The sequence below is a fragment of the Malus domestica genome, chromosome 12 (assembly GCF_042453785.1).
Source record: "Malus domestica chromosome 12, GDT2T_hap1".
NCBI lineage: Eukaryota > Viridiplantae > Streptophyta > Magnoliopsida > Rosales > Rosaceae > Malus > Malus domestica.
In genome coordinates, this window is record NC_091672.1 from 10,316,755 (window position 1) to 10,337,905 (window position 21,151).

The window sequence follows — 21,151 nt, forward strand, 5'->3', positions numbered from 1 at the left end:
ATGAAGTCATTGGCATCAGTCGCCCTGGCTCTTACACACTTAGAAGCTCCGATGGCAAGACCCTTGGCCATCCATAGAACGCTGATCACTTGAAGTACTACTACAAATAGACTCACGATGTACAAGTGTTGAGCTATAGCCGTTCGGCATCCTATGTAATGAAGGCCATTTGGCAATGAATTCAATAAAGAGGTAATTTAGCCAACTCAGCCCTCACTCTTTTACATTCATAGCAAGCGATGCCGGAACCCTTCTCAATCAGAAAGCAATCCGTCTTCCACAGTCACTACAAAACAAGCAAATGAAGACCGTGTCAAGCGCCAAAAAAAAAAAAAAAAAAAAAAACAGCTTCATCCAAAAAGCTTCACCCGAAAAGCTTCACCTCCAAAGCTTCACCCACAAAGCTTCACCTAAAAAGCTTCACCCAAAAAGCTTCACCCGAAAAGCTTCACCTCCAAAGCTTCACCCACAAAGCTTCACCCACAAAGCTTCACCCAAAAAAAAAACTTCACCCGAAAAGCTTCACTTAAAAAAGCTTCACCTACAAAGCTTCACCTAAAAAATCTTCACCTAGAAAGCTCCCTCTACATACTTTCATCTACAAAGCTTCACCATCAAAGCTTCACCCAGAAAGCTTCATCTACAAAGCTTCACCATCAAAGCTTCACCTCGAAAGCTTCATCTACAAAGCTTCAACACCAAAGCTTCACCTACAAAGCTTTAACACAAAACCTTGCTCCAAATAAACAAATTTTGTTCACAAAACCCAAGATGCCCTTGAACTTGTACAAAAACACTTGGGTAAACATAAACATTTTTTGTTTTACACCCACAAGGGCCCAAAATTTTCCTTCTTATTTATTCACTTATATATGTTCCCAAACATATCATAATAGATCCAACAACAAGCCAAAGTCCCAAGTTTCATAATGGACAAAAGTACAAGCAATTCATCAATAATGAAGGTGCTACAAAAATTGGAATCTGCCCCAAAATAGAAATCCAACCCAAGAGACTTTTTCTCTCTCTCCCTCTTCCGCCTCCTTTCATCTATCAAATTTCTGCAACCTCTGCTCTTCTCCAATGGAGCTGAATTTTGGACACCCTATAGTTCTTGAGCATATGAACAACTTTCAAGAAGGAACCATTTCTGTTTGAACGACGGAAATTAAAGTGTTGAAGCTCCAAACATGACAGTCGGATTCTTGCAGATTTCGAAGCTGCTGTGATGTTTCGAAGATCTGGAAATATTTAACCATTAGTTCATTCTGAATTTTTGATATGTTATGAAAGAGACGATGAGGAACAACTTCAATGAAGAAAGCATGCCGATCTGAACAATAGAAAATGGAGTTTCGAAGCTCACAACAAATCTGACGGGTTGACAGAAAAATAATAACCAGTCATTCATCATACCTGGATTTCTGGAGTTATACTGCTCCGAGGGATCGCAAATTTGGATATGTTGTAGTTCACGAGCTGAGGAACAACTTCAATGAAGAAAGCATACCGATCTGAACAAGAGAAAATGGAGTTTCGAAGCTCACAACAAATCTGACGGGTTGACAGAAAAATAATAAACAGTCACTCATCATACCTGGATTTCTGGAGTTATACTGCTCCGAGGGACCTCAAATTTGGATATGTTGTAGTTCACAAGTTAAGGAACAACTTCGATGAAGAAAGTATGTTGATCTGAATAAGAGAAAATGGAGTTTCGAAGCTCACAACAAGTCTGACGGATTAACAGAACATTGATGAACAGTTACTCATCATACTTGAATTTCTGAAGTTGTACTACTCCGATGGATCGCAAATTTGGATATGTTGTAGTTCACAAGATAAGGAAAAACTTTCATGAAGACGACTTTGCAATCTGAGCTATAGAGAAAGGTGTTATCTTGCATCCACTCAGGCTGATTAGTGGAAACAAAAAGCAATTCCACCAAAGAAAAGATGAAAAAGAGAGAAAAGCTACTAATTGCACTTGATCTTGTCTAGTCAATAGCATGCAGCATCAAACACACAAAAGTTGGAAATATTTTTAGATAAAGCATATACGAATGTGTGACATCGAAACAAGGATTCGTTACTTTGACAAATTAGTAACACGCGAGACACCTCATTCGGCAACTCTCTTCGCCTGAAGACTTGGGGGACTCCCACCATATGCTACTGCACCTTGATACTCGGCAGTCTCACAACCACTCAGTGACTTGGATTTTTCAAGTCTCCAACCGAGAAGTTTTCCTCACTCGGGAAATTAAGGGAACACTACCTCAAACTACATGCTTCACTCACAAAGCTTCAACAATACAGGTTTCAACAAAAGAAAAAATTCAAAGAACTTTATGAAGAAGGCTTTGGTGTATTTAACACAATATGTTGAAATGAAGCAAAGCTTATTTATTAATATTTTCGATAAGCCACAAATATGTACATATACATGAGTCAAAATAAACAAACAAAAGGGAGCCTTCACAAAGGTTGCTTAGGGGAAGTCTCAGCAGTCGGTAAAGCCCCAGAAAGAGAAAGCACCGGAGGGTGGTTATCCGGAGCCTCAGTACTTGACAAAACCCCAGAAGGAGGAGGCATTGGAGATTCATCATTTGAAGCTTCATTACCAGGTACAACCCTAGAGGACGAAGGCAATAAATGCCTTTGGAACAAACCCACAAACCGCTGATGATCAAGTAAAACCTTACCATCAGATTCCTTCATCTGGTCAAGCTTCCTCTTCATGTTTGTAGCATAGTCATGGGCGAGCCGGTGCAACTGCTTATTCTCATGCTTGAGCCCTCTAATCTCCTGTTTGAGACTCATCACTTCAGCAGCCAATGATTCAACTTGGCGGGTTCTAGCAAATAGGCGTTGGGCCATATTAGACACAGAACCTGCACACTGAACACTAAGAGCCAGAGAGTCCTTAACAGCCAACTCATCAGATCGTTTGGAAAGTAGTCTGTTATCTTTGGGAGTGAGAAGGTTCCTGGCCACCACTGCAGCGGTCATATCATTCTTCATCACAGAATCCCCAACGGTAAGAGGACCAGTAGGGGATATGAAGGATGGGCGCCATATGTTGTCTGGAGAAGGCGTGGCTGTCTCTTCTCCAAGGTTCAAGTCAAAACGACGGTCGGAGGGTCCAGACATTTTCAAATGTGTTGAAGAAGGAAGAGGTCAGACAAATCAAGATCTTAGAAGTGCAAGAAATGAGCTTCTACTGGTAGAGATTCAAGTGTGTTGTGGAACTTAATGCCAGCCTCTATAAAAATCTGCACTCGACGGAGCTTCAGAAATCGAAGAGGCGTTTGCTTTCTCAAAAGCTGGGCTGCTCAGAGACCACGAGGGCCGATCTCAGAAATCGAAGAGGCGTTTGCTTTCTCAAAAGCTGGGCTGCTCAGAGACCACGAGGGCCGATCTCAGAAATCGAAGAAGCACCTGCTTTTTCAGCCTCGTCAGCACCTGTCACATGCACACTCAGCTTTGCGGAAATTACGGGCAATCTGTCGAAGATTTCTGGTGAAGTAGAAAGCACGTGAATCTTACTGTTCAATCACCGCTCTCCATATGCACCATCAACTCCTCGGGTACCACATATAACTTTGTCAAAGATCTCTGACAAAGTTTAGGCACGAGAATTTCGAAGTTCCAGCTACCCTACTATTACCCATAAGGGTAAAGGAACAGCACCACTGCTTGACAACTGGAAAGTCCCTATGTGTGTCGACCTCCTTGTTTTGCGGCAAGACAGGTTGGCAAGAACGTCCAACCTTTACTCACATTCGAGAAAAGACTCCCAACATAATTACTTTCTCAAAAACCGGAGTAGCACCGCTTTCCGAATCTCGAGAGTCAGATCCTCGACGGGATTGCTTGTTCGAAAACCGAAGAGGCACAACTCTCAGAACTTCGAGAGCCAGATTTCCTTAGATAAAGCTTGTCTGTAATCTTCACACGTAATATCAGCTTTCCAGATACCACATACCACTTTTTCAAAGTGCTCTGACAAAATTAAAACACGTGAAGCTGGCAGCTCCCACTACATTGCTGTGACCAAGAAGGGTAAAGGAATAACATTACTACTTGTTATTGGGAAATCCCTATATACATTGACCTCCCTCCTCAACGGACAGGCAAACCTGCAAAAATGCTCAACCCTTTCTCGCATTCGAAAAGGCACCCTCAACATAACCTCTCGAAATACTCAGCTTTATTTCCCCCCGATAATACCTCAGCAAATAAGCCACACCAAGAACAAGAGTATCTCATATCATCAGGGTCGAAAGCAAGAGTATCCCATATCATGCTTTCTCCCTGTCTTTGTCTTTGTCCTTGTCCACACCTGCAGGACAAGGAGAAAGAGAGCAGTCAGTTGGAACTTGAAATCAAACCTCCAATTTGGAACTGACTGCCTGGAGCCTTTGCCTGGTTGCTTACTTAGCATTGCTCTCGAGTACTCATCCTCAACTGCTGTCAAGGTCACGAATTCCACCGGCAAATACCTCATGACAGTTGATCAGATATTGGCTCTTTACACTGAAGCTGCCAAGCGTGGATGAGTCACTATGAAGGAATGTTCTGAAGGACCATTTAAATGCAAAGGTTGTACACCACTTCTGCCATGCAAAAGATTGAAGCAGAAGGTTCAACGGTGAGCTGAAACAGATCACTACAGCACGACACCTTTCCATACCACATTCATTATTCCGTCAACAGCAAAAGTATCCCATATCATCAAGGTCGAACGTACTCTAGATTTGATGGACTTGTTTTGACCCTCAAATTTTTGAGTCGGCCTTATACTCTGAAGGGCACCAGAAAACCCTCCAGCACAGTTCAAGAATAAGCATGTGGAAAGTTACTTCTTCAAAAGCAAAAGTATCTCATATCATCTCTTATCCATTTGCTTCTCCTTATCCTGGCAGTTGAATGAGAGACAAGGAGAAGGAGAACAATCAACCGGAAGCCGAAGTCAAACCTCTGATCCTGGGTTGCTTACTTGGAAGTTTGACTGCTTACCTTGTCTGTCACCTCTTTCGGCAGATCTCCTAGCTCGGCGACTTGGGGGACTCCTACTATAGGGTTTGTATCGCACTTGACCAAGCCCGAAACTACAAGTAAGCTTCAAAGTGAAATTGATACATTACCTTGTGCATCTTCATCAGCTAAATACACCATTCCCGGATGGAGGAAAGGTACTTCCAGAGAAGGGCAGATGAAGATCAGACCACACTTCGGTACTTAGAAGTTTCGTGATTACTCAAGGGATTGGATCTTGCAAGTCCCCAACCGAGGAGTTTCCCTCACTCGGGAACTTAGGGGAGCACTGTTTGTACCATACTTGACCAATCCCGAAACTACCGAACACCGGCCAACGCTATACTGTCAAGGACCCAGAAGAGTTCCCCTCCGACCAGGAGGCCAATCACTACTCGACACGTGTCAAGATTAGAAGCCAATCAGAGCGCAGCACGTGTCGACATCAAGAACCAATCATAACATGACACATGTCAATGTGACAAAGCTACAAGTTTTTCTATAAATAGGGGTCATTCCCCCACAATATTGGCTAATGCCATTTGTGTTAAATCATTCACAAGAACTCACTAAATTGAGAGCTTGATCCTTTGTACTTGTGTAAGCCCTTCACTACTAATAAGAACTCCTCTACTCCGTGGACGTAGCCAATCTGGGTGAACCACGTACATCCTGTGTTTGCTTCTCTGTCTCTATTCATTTACGTACTTATCCTCACTAGTGACCGAAGCAACCAAGCGAAGGTCACAAAACCTGACACTTTCTGTTGTACCAAAGTCTTCGCCGATTTTGTGCATCAACAACCTTTAAGAGAGAAGAGGGAGTTTCATTAAGAAGATTGTAATAATGCACCATTTTGATGTTCATGATATAGCGCGAGGAATTACCTTCGGGTATGGAGAGAGAGAGGAGAGAGGGGGGGGCATTGACAGTACATTCTATGAAATTGTACTTCAACTAATTTTCTTGTGTTACCCTTTTGTGATGGGATGCGTAGATTGACAAACTTCTTATACTTATTTTTTTTTTGTTTTTGCAAGAGAAATTCCCTCAGAGCTCAACGGTGCCTATGTTGCTCAAAAGTCCCCTTCGTTATGGTGAAAATCCTCATCAGAAGGCTGCATTCTACGTTGACAAGAGTCTTTCTGAGGTGAATGCTGGTGGTATTGCAACTGCTATCCGACACCATGGGAAGGTAAGATAGACATCTTCCTTTAGCTATTGGACTCCACTTAAAGTAAGGAATTGATAGGGATGACCATGCATCCTTATTTTTCTGAATCTTTAGTGGCATTTAGGTTGATAAGGAAACCTTAATACTTTTTTATTTGAAAGTATTGATCAAGATTGGAATAGACACCCACTAAGAGACTCTAAGAAAAGACTTGAACTACTTGGATCTAACGGAAAACATGGCACAAAACCGAGCGCAGTGGTGTTCTATGATTCATATAGCTGACCCTACTTAGTGGGTTGAGGCTTTGTTGTTGTTGTGGACATGCAAATCATTGGAAGTAGCATGTTGTTGAAAGGAGTGAGTTCATTAACATATTTGCTTTCCAATATTAATTTTTGACAGCAGCATGGTAGCTCCATGTTTGGAGTTCTCTGATATTCTGAATGCTAATTGGTGGGAGGCAAAATATTTGAATTGGTCTATGGTGCGTAAATAACTTAACACACAGATTAAACCCTCTTTTTGTCAAATTGTAATATAAATGCAAGTAGGGATCGTTCTAAACCGGAGATTAGGAGGGCTTGCTAAAACCTCTAAACTTACTCAAAAACATAAAAACAAAGTTAAAAACGTTTGAATAGACTCAAGGGACTCAAAATAGATTCTAAAGACTCAAAACTGCCTAAAAACACAAACTGGGCAGATTTGACTCTAACACAATTTTGGACGAACTTAGTGTTTTGGTTTGAATCAAAACACTCAAAAACACAAACAAAACCGAAATTTAACACTTTGAAACAAGAAAGTAAAATGGGGATTTTGGTTTTGATGAATTTGAAACAAACAAACAAGTTATAAAACTAGGCAGATTGTAAGACAAATTTGAGGAATACGATGATGGATGGATTAGTTAGAGGTCCGTTCTTCACACATGACACACTTGTACATGAATCGATTTCCAATTGCTTTTCAATAAACTATGATGCTCAACACCCTTGATTAACCATGATGCACAAATTAACCCTCAGATTTTCCTTTACTCATTGAATTGGATGAATGCATGCGACAACCCAAATCATTCTCTAAAAGTCCCCTATATGAATGCATAATAGAGATACAATCAGAGATCATTACGTTCAATGAAAATCATAAGTGTTGACGAGGCAATTATAACTATGAATGCATGATACAATTGCCAAGAATTCAATTAACGCGATTGTGATAAACAACCTTCACTACTCATGAATATAAACTTGTAACGATTAGGTGAAACTCATTTATATTCTAGCATCTAATTCATGTATGAAAACTAAGTATGCATCCTTAATCAACATATAAGAATCAGTTATGAATAAAATAGATAATTGAATTGCAATCACAACTTATCAAATCACAATTGGAAGAAATCAATTCAAATCTCAAGCATGTTCATGGCTTCAAACTTCCCCCTAACTAAATAGGGGTTTAGCCACTCATAATTGCAACCAAATTAGAAAATAACAAAGTAGACATTGAAAGCAAGAACGAAGTACACCTAAAACGCTGCAAAGTTCCAAGCTTGAAACCCCAAGGACCTTTGTTTTCACCACCTTGTTGTAGCACAAGTGTCTAGGATGTGTATGGATATATGGATGGAATGGATTTGCACGGCTAAGAGATGAAAGTGTATGGATTTGTGAGATGTAGTATGGCTAGATGAATGGATGGAGGTCACGGCAAGGAAATTGTGTTTGTGAATGAAGTTATGAGATGTGAAATGTAGTGTCTTTGGATGATGACCCCCAAATTATGGTGAAGGGTGGATGCAGGAAATGTCATATAATAACTATTTAGATGCCGATGCGGCTTGGAATTGTGTGTCAGAGTTTCAGAGTCCTACCTGTGTAGTTGTAAAGCATACAAATCCTTGTGGTGTAGCTTCACGTGATGATATTCTTGAAGCATACAGGAGATCCCGTGAGTGCTTTTGGTGGCATTGTAGCGTTCAACATCGAGGTTGATGAGGTGAGTTGGAGTTTTGGGATCCGACCTGAATTTATGATATGAAATGAGATTGTGATTACCATGCACTTCCCAAAATGTTGTTCGCTGTTGAAGTGCACTCAAGTTCTGGCCGTGGTGAACTTGAATGCCAACTGATTTATTCTGAAAGGCTAGCCTTCAGAAGTTTAACTTGGTAATATATATGCCTGTTTTTCAGTTTCTCCGTTTCCTAAATAAGTCAATTTATTTTTTTTGGGGTGTTTCTAGGCTCTTGCTAAGGAAATCCGAGAGTTTAGAAGCCTGACAGATGGTGAAACTCGGATGTTTTACGAGATTGTGGTTGCACCCAAGTACACAAAGAAGGGGCCTGAAATCCTCCGCGGAAAATAAAAGACTCTAAGGATCCTTGAGGCAAGGAAAAATGAGAAAGGAAAGCTTTCACTTAGACAGGTTGGTGGTGGGTGTTTAGCCCAGGACTCGGATGATTTGATCCCCCAAGATATACAGTTCAAAGCTCTTTCTGAGAAGGCTCCACAAGAAAGTGAGCTTGCTGATGCAGAGCTCACATTTAATATAGTTTCGGTAGGCTATTTTGAGGGTTTGCACTTTCGGACAAATATCTGATCCTTGACATATGAGCAGAATAACTGCATGCTAGGCATGGGGAATGGGCAGCCTAACCGCCTGGAGAGTTTAAGAATAGGCTTGAAGAAAGTTGGAGAAGAGGTCAAGGGTGCAGCTTTGGCCAGTGATGCCTTCTTCCCATTCGGTAATTACGAGATCATGCATCAACTTTTATTTATGTTATTTAACAGTGGAGTGCAAGACCAAGTTCAATGAGATCGGTTTCTTCTTATGTGCTAAACTGAAAACACAGGGAAGTACCTCTATAATAATCTGAATGATGCTCGTTTTACAAGCAGCATGAAAAGATGCAGCGGAAGAAGCCTGCCAAAGCGGAGTTAGTGTAATCACAGAACCCGGTGGGAGCATTAGAGAGGGGGATGCTATAGACTGCCGTGACAAGTATGGAGTTTCACTTCTTTTCACAAACGTGAGGCACTTCAGCCATTGACAACGTTTTTGTCCTTGGTGCTTCGATACAAGGACCTTAGGTCTCGATCCGTTGTTTTCGTAAGAAGATAACTAGGTTCTCTCACGGAGAAGTTCCTGTAGACATGCTTGTTTGACATCGAGGCAAATCATAATTTTTTTCGTAATCTGATTGCGGATTTGAGGTACCATACGTTAATAACTTTGCTTCTTGTATATTGTTGATCTTTCTTGTTTTGTCGTTGTGCAAGTTGTTTTTCCTACTAGCGACTATTTGATGGAAATTGGGTAGTAGATAGGATCAGGAAACCGATGTCGTTTAGAATATCGATCACAATATGGTGTGAGGATATGAATCAGAGAGAGAGAACAATTGTACGTTGCAATTGAATTGCTCTGATAAGAAAGGGATTTGGTGAATATATAGAATGAAATAATTGCTCTAATAAGGGATTTGGTGAATATATAGAATGAGATAGCCTTTCTGGAGGAGTTGTATTCTTCAGGGAAAGTTACCCGTTGAATACAACTGTACCTTCACACATGATTATGCATTTTGTGCAAACCATGTTATCATAATGTCATTCCAACACTATTTAGCTGGGTCATGCTTGGTTTGGGTGAGCGAATTTCTTTTTTCACATCCCTTATACATGCATGAGTAAAGGTAGGAAGAAAAACATAAAACTGCCCTCTCTGATGTGAGGTTTTTAAGGGTGATTGGGAGAGCAATTTATCTTTAAGCAACACAGGACGTTGGGAACCCCTTTTTGGTTTATTAAAAGGAGAATTTGGAATTCTAGAAGCCCTTTTTCGAAGGAACTCAACTGATTGTTTAATTTTATTGGATTCAAATCCGAAGTTACCCAAGAAAACCCCTTCAAGAACCAAAAAAAAAAAAAAAAGTTTTGATCGGAGAGTACAATAAATGAGATTCACTCAATCCATTCATCATAATTGTGAACTTCTTCCATAACCCTCTCAATAAGTGGCCAAACAATGTTTCATTTGGCTGATATTTGTAGGAATGATTCTTGAAATAGGACTTTGAAAATCGATGGTCCCAATCATTACACGTCAAGCCAAAAAATTAAAAATAAAAGAATATATTAAAATGTAGATGTACACCCCTATCAGGGTCGGCCCAGGCCCAGTGCAGGCAGGGCGACCTTCCAGGGCCCAAAAAAAATTAGGGGCACCAATATTATTAGGGTGGTATATTTATATATGTTTTTATAAGAGTATAAATTTATAAAATTTGGTACAAGGACACAGAAATTTAACTAGAAGTGGTGGTTTGTCATTTGAAAATAATGAGGAGGTCTTGGGTTCATAACACCATGTGTGATTATTTACTTTCCATTTTTTACAAATTTCTTTTTCTAAGAGTATAAATTTATAAAATTTGGTTAAAGGATCAAGAAGTTTAATTATAAACAATGATTTTTGTTGTTTAAAATTAATAAGAGGTCCTAAGTTCGAAATGCTATGTGCATGTTTATTCTTTTCAATTTTTACAAATTTTTGTTTGGTTGTTAATTTATTTTTAGTTACTATCTAGTAGCTATGTCGGTTGTTATTTTTAAATATTCGTTTTAATTCAAGTCTAATCTTCAACAAAAAATAATACGTAAACCAAATTTGCAAATTATATGACATGTCATCAAAATGTTTAATTTAGTGTCCATTCATTAATAATACATATCAATTGAAGACTCGAAAACATCATTATTTTTTTTTAATTTAGTGCCCATTCATTAATAATACATATAAATTAAAGACTCGAAAACATCATTATTTTTTAGTCTTATCTTGACAAGGTTAGTAAATAAGAAAAAAACACCTCACGATTTATTCAAAAACACATTCAAAGTTCAGATGGAAAACAAAACTCATCATCTATTTACTTGTAAGCTCGAAGTTTTTTTGTTTCCCTTTCTCAATACAAAATAAAGTAGTCTTTCTGTGTTTCTAAATTATTGAGTTTGAAGTGTTTTTCTAAGTATAATTTTTTCTATGTCTTATGTGTGAAAATAAATAATTTTCTTACATAAAGTTAGGGCACTTTTTTGACATCGCCCCGGGCAAAAATCTCTGGACCGACCTTGACCCCTATATATGTATATTTACATATCATACCATAGTAGCTTCAAAGCGCAATTTCAATTGTAAAAAATTCTGACAGTATCTCTCGACAGCTCTCCAAGACAAACCAAAAGCACAAAATAAAATTAGTAATACTAGAACAAAGTATTGTGCACTCTTACATATTGCTCGAATCGCACAATTAAGAGTTTGTTTGATGACTCTTGGACTTTTTACACATTCACATCATCTCTTTATCCATCCCTTTCTCTTCTATATATTTCCGTCAACCTCAAAGAGAAATAAAACCCAAACTAAGAGAGAAAAAATTTCCAAATTATTAGAGAGGACATAGTAACACGTGCCCAATACACACTAGGGTTTTTATTTTATTTTTATTTTTATTTTTATTTTTTAAGTACATCAATATTTTTACACTAGGTGGAGGGAGAGTTGGCTCAGCCATAGAATGGGCAGCCTAATTTGATATCGAATTCGCCTTCTACAATATTTGAACCTAAGACTCTAGTAGTTGTTATGATGAAACCGTAGTACTGAGTGACTTACACTCTAGTAGTTGTTATGATGAAATTTGAGGATTCATCTAAAGACTAAAATCAATTAGCAATAAGAGGAGACTTCTTATATGTCCTTGCGAGGATTCTTAACAATTATGGTAAATAGGTCGTATTTGTATTGTTTTCATTTCATATTTGTTATCTTAACGGTCTTAATCTTGTATAACGTTATTTACTTGGATTACTTTAGGGAATCTATTGGTCTTTTTAAATGAATTATTTTTAGATATTTTATACAACCATTTTATACATCAAGGTCTAAAAGATTAGGGTTGAGCTATAATAGACATGTAACAATAATTTAAGGGTAAATTACATAGTAGCCCCTCAGGTTTGAGGTCTATTACAATCTTATACAACATCTTTAAAACATTTCACTTTAATACCTCAAGTACTATTTTATTTCAATTTCATACAACCGTTACATTTTCTATCCATGGATCTGTTAAATGCTGAAAAGGCTGCCACATGTATGCCACGTGGCTGCCAAATGTCTGCCACGTGGCAAATAAAATAATTTTTAATTTATTTTAAAAAAACCTGTTTGCCACTTTTTTTTTTTTTCTCTTTCTCTTTCTTCTTCTTCTCTTTCTCTTTCTTCTTCTTCTTCTCTTTCTCTTTCTCTTTCTTCTTTTTCTGGGTTCGGACCCTTTTTTTTTTTTTCTCTTTCTTCTTCTTCTCTTTCTCTTTCTTCTTCTTCTTCTTCTTCTTCTTCTTCTGGGTTCGGACCCCTTTTTTTTTTTTTTTTTTTTTTTTCTCTTTCTTCTTCTTCTTCTCTTTCTCTTTCTTCTTCTTCTGGGTTCGGACCCTTTTTTTTTTTCTCTTTCTTCTTCTTCTTCTCTTTCTCTTTCTCTTTCTTCTTCTTCTTCTTCTTCTTCCTCCTCCTCCTCTTTCTTCTTCTTCTTCCTCCTTCTTCTTCTGGGTTGCAGGGGTTCGGTCCCTTCTTCTTTTTTTTTTCTTCCAATTTCAGTTTTTTTAAAAAAAAATTAAAAAATTATTTTATTTGCCACGTGGCAGACATTTGGCAGCCACATGGCATACATGTGGCAGCCACGTCAACATTTAACAGATCCATGGATGGAAAATGTAACGGTTGTATAAAATTGAAATAAAATAGTACTTGAGGTATGAAAGTGAAATGTTTTAAAGATGTTGTATAAGATTGCAATAGACCTCAAACCTGAGGGGCTACTATGTAATTTACCCATAATTTAATGTCAAACTCGCCCTTCATATATAAGTAAATCATAAACCTCTCACTTACAAGAAAGGAGTACCACTAGACTAGACTTGTCAATGGATCAGATTTTGATCCGTATTTGATCCAAATTCAATATGGATCGATTAAGACTTTCAACCCAATTATTCTTCACAAGATCCAAATCTGATAATCTGATTACAAATAAATCTGATTATATGTGGATCATGACAAATAGTATTTTGAATTAGAAAAATGGACTTGGATTATCTGCCCTGCTTGACTATACTAGTCTATCCATCTTGACTACTCAAGAAAAGAAAATTGCCATGATGATAACACATATGTAGGCCTGTAAACGAATCGAATTCAAACTAGATCAACCTTGATTGATATCCAAATCCGTTTATAAAATGATTTTCAAAGTCAGATCATCATATCTGACTTGTAGATCCATTTTCGATAAGCATCAGATTAAGATCGAACCAATCCTTATTAGATCTATTTCAAGACCGGGAAAAACATGAATTTATGATTAGTAACTTTGTTCTTTTATTATACTGAACTATTTTCAATTAGAAATTTTCATATTGCCCTAATAAGAAAGCAAGGTATAAGTTTATTTTCAAAATAATATGAAAATTAAATAAGATGTTTCGGATAATCGTATTAAAAGTCTTGACAATTACATCAATTCGAATAGGATCCGAATCAAAATCCAGTCTACACATATGTAATATAGCATTGATCCAACGAGGAATGCTTGGAATGCTGATTCCAATGGGGGGTCCAAAATCTATCTCCATATACATTTGCTTCACCTTCTTCATATATCCTTTCCATCTATCTCTAACAGCAAAATGGAAAATGAAAACTAATTACAATAAGAATGTATAAGTGATGCTCACCTAAGGACCACTTTTTAAGGTGCTGTGAAAGACAAACTGATTGCAAACCATTAGATTAATCTAACGGTTGAAATTCTTAAGGACTTATTCTTAAGGCACTTAATACTACGGCCTAGTGCTATTTTTTTTCACTTATAAGTGAGAAGTCTTAGATTCAATTTTCATCAAAGGCGAATTTGAACTACATTAGTGCTAGCCCATTGTGAGACTTAACTCATTCTCTCAGTCTTTAGTGTAAATAATATCGTTTGTTAAAAAAAAAAAATTAACAACAAAATATCCGTGCAGAAGAAATAACAACCCAAAATTTGCTGAAACTACTGTCTCACTTCCTTGGAGAGCCATAGCCAGATCTGAAAAATTACAAAAATGGCTAGATAAAGAAAATGAGTGTTAAATGTTGAGCCATTTGTTTATTGAAGGAGTAAAAGTGATACCAAAGCTTTACTTTTTCTAGTAAATAAATCATGGTTTTACTTAGGGTAAATTACACTTTACAACCTCAGGTTTGAGGTCTATTACAACTTTATACAATATCTTCAAAACATTTCACTTTCATACCTCAAGTATTATTTTATTTTAATATAATACATCCGTTACATTTTCCATCTATTGATCCGTTAAGAGCTGATGTGGCTACCACATTTGTGCTGACATGGTTGCCAAATTTGTGCCACGTGGCAATTATTATTATTTTTTATGAATTTAAAATATAATAATTTACTCTATTAAAAAAAAAAACCTGAAACCAATTCCCTTTCCTCGCAACCCCCCCAACCCAAACCCTAAATCCCATGTCTTCTCCGATCCACTCTTCCCTCTTCACCTCCTTGATCCACTTCTCCCTCTCCTCCACTATCTTCACCTCTCCTCCCTTCTCTCTCCCCAAATCAACCTGCACCCAACCCTAATAAAAAAAGTAAAAGACGTTACATTTATTGAAATCTCTTTTGGACAATTTCTGGGATGTTCCTAACATAAGAACAATTGCTTTTTCTAGGTTTCTGGGTTCGTGTTCATCTTCAGCTGGTGAACATCGAAACCTTTCTTGCTAGCGACTTCAGATCCAAAACATGCGAAGGTCATGTTCATCTCAGATTGCTGAAGAAAAACATGGGGCTGGAGCAAAGTCGTTGATTTCGGGGCTTCGTGTTGCTTTAATGTGTTGTTGAACTCGGGGATTGCTGAAGCTCGAGTCTTTGTGATGGCTACAGTGTGTTGTTGAAGGTGAAGGCAGAGAAGATTTGGGGGCTGATAGACGGGGTTGGTGACGGAAGAAGAGGGAGGTGAAGAGGGGTGTTCAGGTGGGGATGACGAAGTGGGTCGGGGAGGTGAAGAGGGAAGAGTGGATCGAAGAAGACATGAGATTTAGGGTTTGGGTTGGGGGTTGCGGGGAAGGGGAAGGGGAATGGGTTTCCAGTTTTTTTTTTAAATTTTATTTTTAATTATAAATAGAGCAAATTATTATATTTTAAATTCATAAATTTTTTGTTGCCATGTGGCACAAATGTACCAGTCACGTCAGCTTTTAACGGATCAATGGATGGAAAATGTAATTGATGTATTATATTGAAATAAAATAATACTTGTAGTATAAAAGTGAAATGTTTTGAAGATATTGTATGAGGTTGTAATAGATCTCAAACCTGAGATAGTAAAGTATAATTTACCCTTTACTTAACTTGATTAATATTGTTCAAAATCAGATTGGATTCCTTGGAGGACCTAGATGCTTTCTTGGAATGATTAAATCTTTGATCATCTTGGGGTTGGAATGATTAAATCTTTGATCATCTTGGGGTTGTATAATCAAAGTTTCAATACATTATTTGGGTTTTTATACTTTAATTTTTAGAGTTTCATGGTTTAGTCCTCCCGATTGTTTGCAAAATCCGTCCAAACAAAGAAAAAGTTTCTCAACCCACTTGAACACTGTAATCTTGTTATTCCTCTTTCGAAGATGACCTCCCGATTGTTTTTACTGAAATACCAGTTAAATGAATTTTTTTTTTATAATTAATTGTAATTGGAAAATTTTCTTTTCTTTCTGTTGACTGGTATTTCGGTGAAAACAGTTATTCTTTAGTTTTCTACTGTTAGAAGTTTACTTCATGAAAGAAGGCTCTTGTGAACTGATAAATTAATGGAGATACGTACGGTTCTATCTTATATGCTTCATCAATAAATATATGCATATAATTGATAAATAAGAATATGCATATAAAGATGCACAGTTACCTGCCCTGAGCCCTCCGTCTAATTTGGTGTGCCGGAATAGCTTGTGATGGGTTGACATTACAAAAAGAAAAAAAGAAAATTAATGAAAATGGTTTGAAAACTTTGAGTTTTAATGATAAGGACAAAATAAAGGGTAAAGTGAATAGTACTAAATTTGACTTTTTAGTGTAAAAATGTGGTTTTTCATTAAAGTGAACAGTACCGTGTGCTTTTCATTAAAACTTCCAAAGAAAAACTCGTGATGAGATTCGTACATCAATTTCCAGACATTATTTAAAAGAAGTACAGATTCTGTTTTGGCACTAGTAATAAAACAAACATATATATAGATATATATTTCAACGCATGCATCATGACTCGATATTAAATAATTAAACAAACATACATCAAATAAGTAAACAAACATATATTTTAAGGCATGCAGGATGACCTAAGAGCAAAGTGCTTAGCATGCTAGGAGTTCCGTTTTCCTAAATTTTAGGGTCTAAGTAAATCGTGATCACTGTTCAATTATCTATCGTTAAATTAAAATCGAACAGTAAACAACCACGGCTTTTCTTAGACATTAATGTCTAGAGAACATGATTGGGCATATGCTAGTACTAAAAATTAAAAAGAAGAGAAAACGAAAGAAGACTCTTTGGCATGGTGCATGCAGACTGTTTGAGTTCTCTCTCAACGGCATATTCGCATATTTCATGTAGGTGCCAATGCCAAACGTACACCGTGGACCGCACGCCATGACACATTGGTCTATGCTTTATTCTCTAGGGCAAGTCAAATAAATTGGAAAGTTTAAACTGTTCAATTTTGAACAGATATTCATTTTTTTTTAATGAATTGAGACAGAAACTCATATGCAAATATTTGAGAGGATCCTCTCTGCATTCGTGAGGATTTCAGCAATCCTTTAATCACACCTATTTATTGGATATCATACGGTCAGTTTTTATCAGGTACTATTTATATTCAATTTTAAATAAAAAATTAAATTTTTTTTTAACTTCATGATATATGATGAACATGTGTGATTGAAGGATCTCCTGATCCTAGACGATCCGACGAGGATCCTCCTAACAAATATTTTGTTTTGTAATAGTGAAAGCACCACAAAACCCTATTTTATTCTGTATTACATCACTCCCCCATGTTTTAAATTATTTCCACATGTGGTCCAGCAATGACCCCTGCCTACACCAATTTTCACCGCTAATTTGGACGGCTGTACGATGCCCACATGAATTATATATATGTTGAATTTCTTTTTTTTTATTCTTTTTTTATTCTATTTGAGTAATGCGCTGAGTTAGTCGTCGAATAATATTAAAAACTGCTAAGTTCAATAGTGTTAGATTCAAAAATATATTTTTTCGTCATTTAAGTTACTTGATTGTACTTGATACAGTTTAAAGACAGATTGTTAGGTTACCTTTTTATTTTTAAAATTTGTACAAGTGGGAGGTTCTTTGTTAGCCCCTTTCTCAAATATATGCTTCGTAATTGGAGCCATTCTCATAATCGAAAGCCATGACTTTCCATTTCAGCTGGCCGCATGAAGGTGTCAAAATACCCTTTGTTTTACATTTCATTACTAAGATTTTGAAGTATTAAATAATTGATAAGAATAAATCTTAATATGTTATATGTTTTAATTTTACAATATAAACTTTGTTATATCTGGCTGAATCCTGAATGAAAAGAAAAGTGAGCATGAAATAGATGCCTAAAAACTCAAATCAAATATTTGGTTGCAATTATTTATTTGTGCTCCTAGCCTTAACCAACCATTTGGTGCTAGGTGAAATTTAATTATTTCTTGCTATGAACAAGTGTGCAAGAACAAAATATCTTACAATTTAACCTTTAGTATAATTTTTTCAATATAACTTTTGGGGAACAAACGATTCTCTTTCAATCCTCAGTAGCAGAAATTACATATATATCTTGTTTGGTATATTGGTGGAAAGTAAACGAAGGCCTTAAAATCTGCAAAGTTTGAATTACTTAAATTGTAGTTACTGAGGAAAATAAGGGAAAAGATATAAGAAACATGCATCACATATCGCCCAATATCTTCGTACATTAACAATAATCTGAACATACATATGTTGTGGACGATACACAGCGCGACTATGTATGTGATACATCATGGTGCTGACATGGAAGCAAAGTAATAACTATTAGCGGGGGCAAAGAAAGAACCCCATAAATAACCAGATCCTCAAGTTCATGATCTTGATCTTCACAAGCGTCAGAAACCCTAAGAGTGTCAGCATTCACAAACCGGGCGAATCCTTCATATTCAACCATGCATGGAAGGAGGAGATTTTGAAATCTTGACGACTTGAACTCCACGGTGTTGAATCTTGAGCTGCTCGAGGTCATCGGCTACATGATCGGTTTTGGTGGTTTTGAGGGGAAGGACAGTAGCTTTGTTAGTTGTCTCTAAGGCCCTCAACTGAGAAGTACGAGGGTAGAGGAAGTCAGTGGGAAAGAAGTTGTATTGAAGGCCAGCCATGGAAAAGTAGGAAGCTGCAGAGAGAAAGAGTGGGGGAAGGGGTGGGGGTTAGAAGGTGTTTATATGAAGATGCTGGCTGCTTGGTGGACTTTGGGGACTTTGGAGAAAAAGAGTAGATCACATGTGCCTTTGGGCACCTAATACTTTGGTTTATATACACTGCAGGTGCTTTGCATTTTCAAAGTGCTTTATTATTTTATTGGTCGAGCATTTTGAAGGTGCTAATTTGGGAAATTAAAGAACACGACACGGCTAGTCAAAAAGAAAAAAACGAAAAAGAAAACGACACGGTAGCGACTAGTAAGGGACGAAACCACACTATTTATTTATTTTTATTTCATTTTCTTTTTTAATAATGGGAAGGGCAGATGACTGGACTGGGTTGCGTCGTTGAGAACCCTGGGTTGTGACCTCTAGGTTGGTTTTTGCACGGTCGAAATGAAATCCATACACCCCATTTTTGTTTCTACTGTTAATTTATGTATTTTAATTTTTCTTTTGATACACTTAACGTAAGGACTAGAATTAGATAAAGGTGTGAAGGAGAAGAAAAAGGAATGCGAAAATCAATTCCTTTAGCATAATGAATCTTGTCACCCGTTTCGTGTATGGTAGTATTCGAATTCTCCGTAATACAAATGAAAGTAGTTTAGATTATATGGCTGTAATTCAATCCTCCGTGTTGAAGAATTAGAAAATAGGAGTGTCTTTGAGATTGGTAAATTTGCGATTGTATTTTATTTCTTACCTTCAGAGTAATAAAGTGTCCATATAAGAAATTAATGTTTACTTATTTGATTTAGTTAGGGTTGTTTCTTATTTGTAATTTTAAAATACGTTGTTTAACTTGATATTAGAGCAAAGTTTGATTCTTGATTCAACCTTGGAGAGAGTCGCTTTCTGGAATGATTTGATCATACTATTGACATGATTCAAGGCTATATATGCTTCTTCCCTGCATAGAACAAATAACAGTTTGCGCGGCGAAGCATAGTTCGTCGCACAAAGACAAAAAACATTGCTTGAGAATTAGTCTAATGAAACTTCGTCACATGGAGACCGTTGTGCAAAGGTTGGGAAAGCAGGGTTTGGGCGACGATGATGTAATCTACGCAGATAGGTGCGCAACGTATCTAGCTCTCATTGTCGCGCGAAGATAGGTGCACGACGTAGGTTGCTATCGTCACACAGGTTATTGTCGTCGTTGCGCAAACACTTCTTCATATTTTTTTCTTTTTTCTTGACAAAATATTTTTATTTAATTTCTACAAATATTTTAATTAAATTATAAACAATAATTAATCAACCATGAAACAATATTTAATTATAAAATATATAAAAATGTACGTACAAGCTGTTCGAACATAAAAGAAAAAACTAAATAAATAGTCGTCCGTGTTTGATGCATCAGGCTACTGGGTATCGGCTGGGCAAAGCGGTTAGGAGGTCGAAGGTGGAGCAAGATCAAGTGTTGACATCGGGATTTGGAGGTTGGACATTTGGAAGGCCTGTAAGATCATGCTTATCTTATCGTCCTGGGTAGCAATCTGAGTTGCAATCTGGGCTTCCTAAGCTGCAATCTTATCTTTTAGGGTTGCCACTTCCTCCGTCATGACGACGACCTATCTTGTGGTCGATTTGGAAGAGGAGGCACTCGTCTCACGAACGCGCGCTTTCCCTATGCCCCAAACAACCTTGCCATGTCAACAACCGAGATCTCAGTCAGGATCTGAAGCCCTGCATCCTAGGGTACAATGCGTCCTTGGTCGAGGTCTCGAGGAGAAGTTGCAATGCTGCTATTCTCCACCATAGCGACCTATAATAATAAAGAAATTTTTTTTATATTTAATAAAAAAATTGTAATTAATATTTGAACGATACATAAATATAATAATAATTACATATACTTACATGGAGTTGCTCAATGGTCTCATCGCCGGGTTGAACATAAACGTCCTTGGACATGTCGAGCTTTGGGAACTTATAACCCTCTTGAAGAAAAAAAAAACATTAAGAAAATGTTATTAATCAATAATAAAAAATAAATTGTACAAAATTAAAAAATTAATATACTTTTACCTGACGTCGCTCCTCAACCCTAAAAGAGAAAGGCATCGAACTAGAATGGTGGAGAAGTGTCTTTGACTCTCGAGCTTTCTTGCCAGCAACAGATTTCTTCTATTAAACACACAATATATATGTTAGCGCGACTATTTGAAAGAATTATTAAAAAAAATTTAAAAAATAAATAAAACAATATTAAATTATTATTAAAATATTATGTACATACTTACCACAAATTTTGAGTTTGTAAAATGCTTGCAAAGCCACTCCCAATCCTCCAGCCGCTCCAACAACTCCGTTGGGCAACTC

The 21,151-nt window shown here is 37.1% G+C and overlaps 2 long non-coding RNA genes across 2 annotated transcripts; one reads left to right on the plus strand and one right to left on the minus strand.

The window, feature by feature from the left end:
- Positions 1-908: 908 nt before the first annotated feature.
- On the minus strand, positions 909-2,048 carry LOC139190153 (uncharacterized). Its single transcript, XR_011574193.1, has 3 exons — positions 1,598-2,048; positions 1,417-1,514; positions 909-1,241 (listed from the first exon to the last, which is right to left on the minus strand). It is a non-coding gene; the product is annotated as an uncharacterized lncRNA (long non-coding RNA).
- Positions 2,049-8,600: 6,552 nt separating this feature from the next.
- LOC139187681 (uncharacterized) lies at positions 8,601-9,490 on the plus strand. Its single transcript, XR_011573841.1, has 3 exons — positions 8,601-8,741; positions 8,843-8,969; positions 9,078-9,490. It is a non-coding gene; the product is annotated as an uncharacterized lncRNA (long non-coding RNA).
- Positions 9,491-21,151: the final 11,661 nt, after the last annotated feature.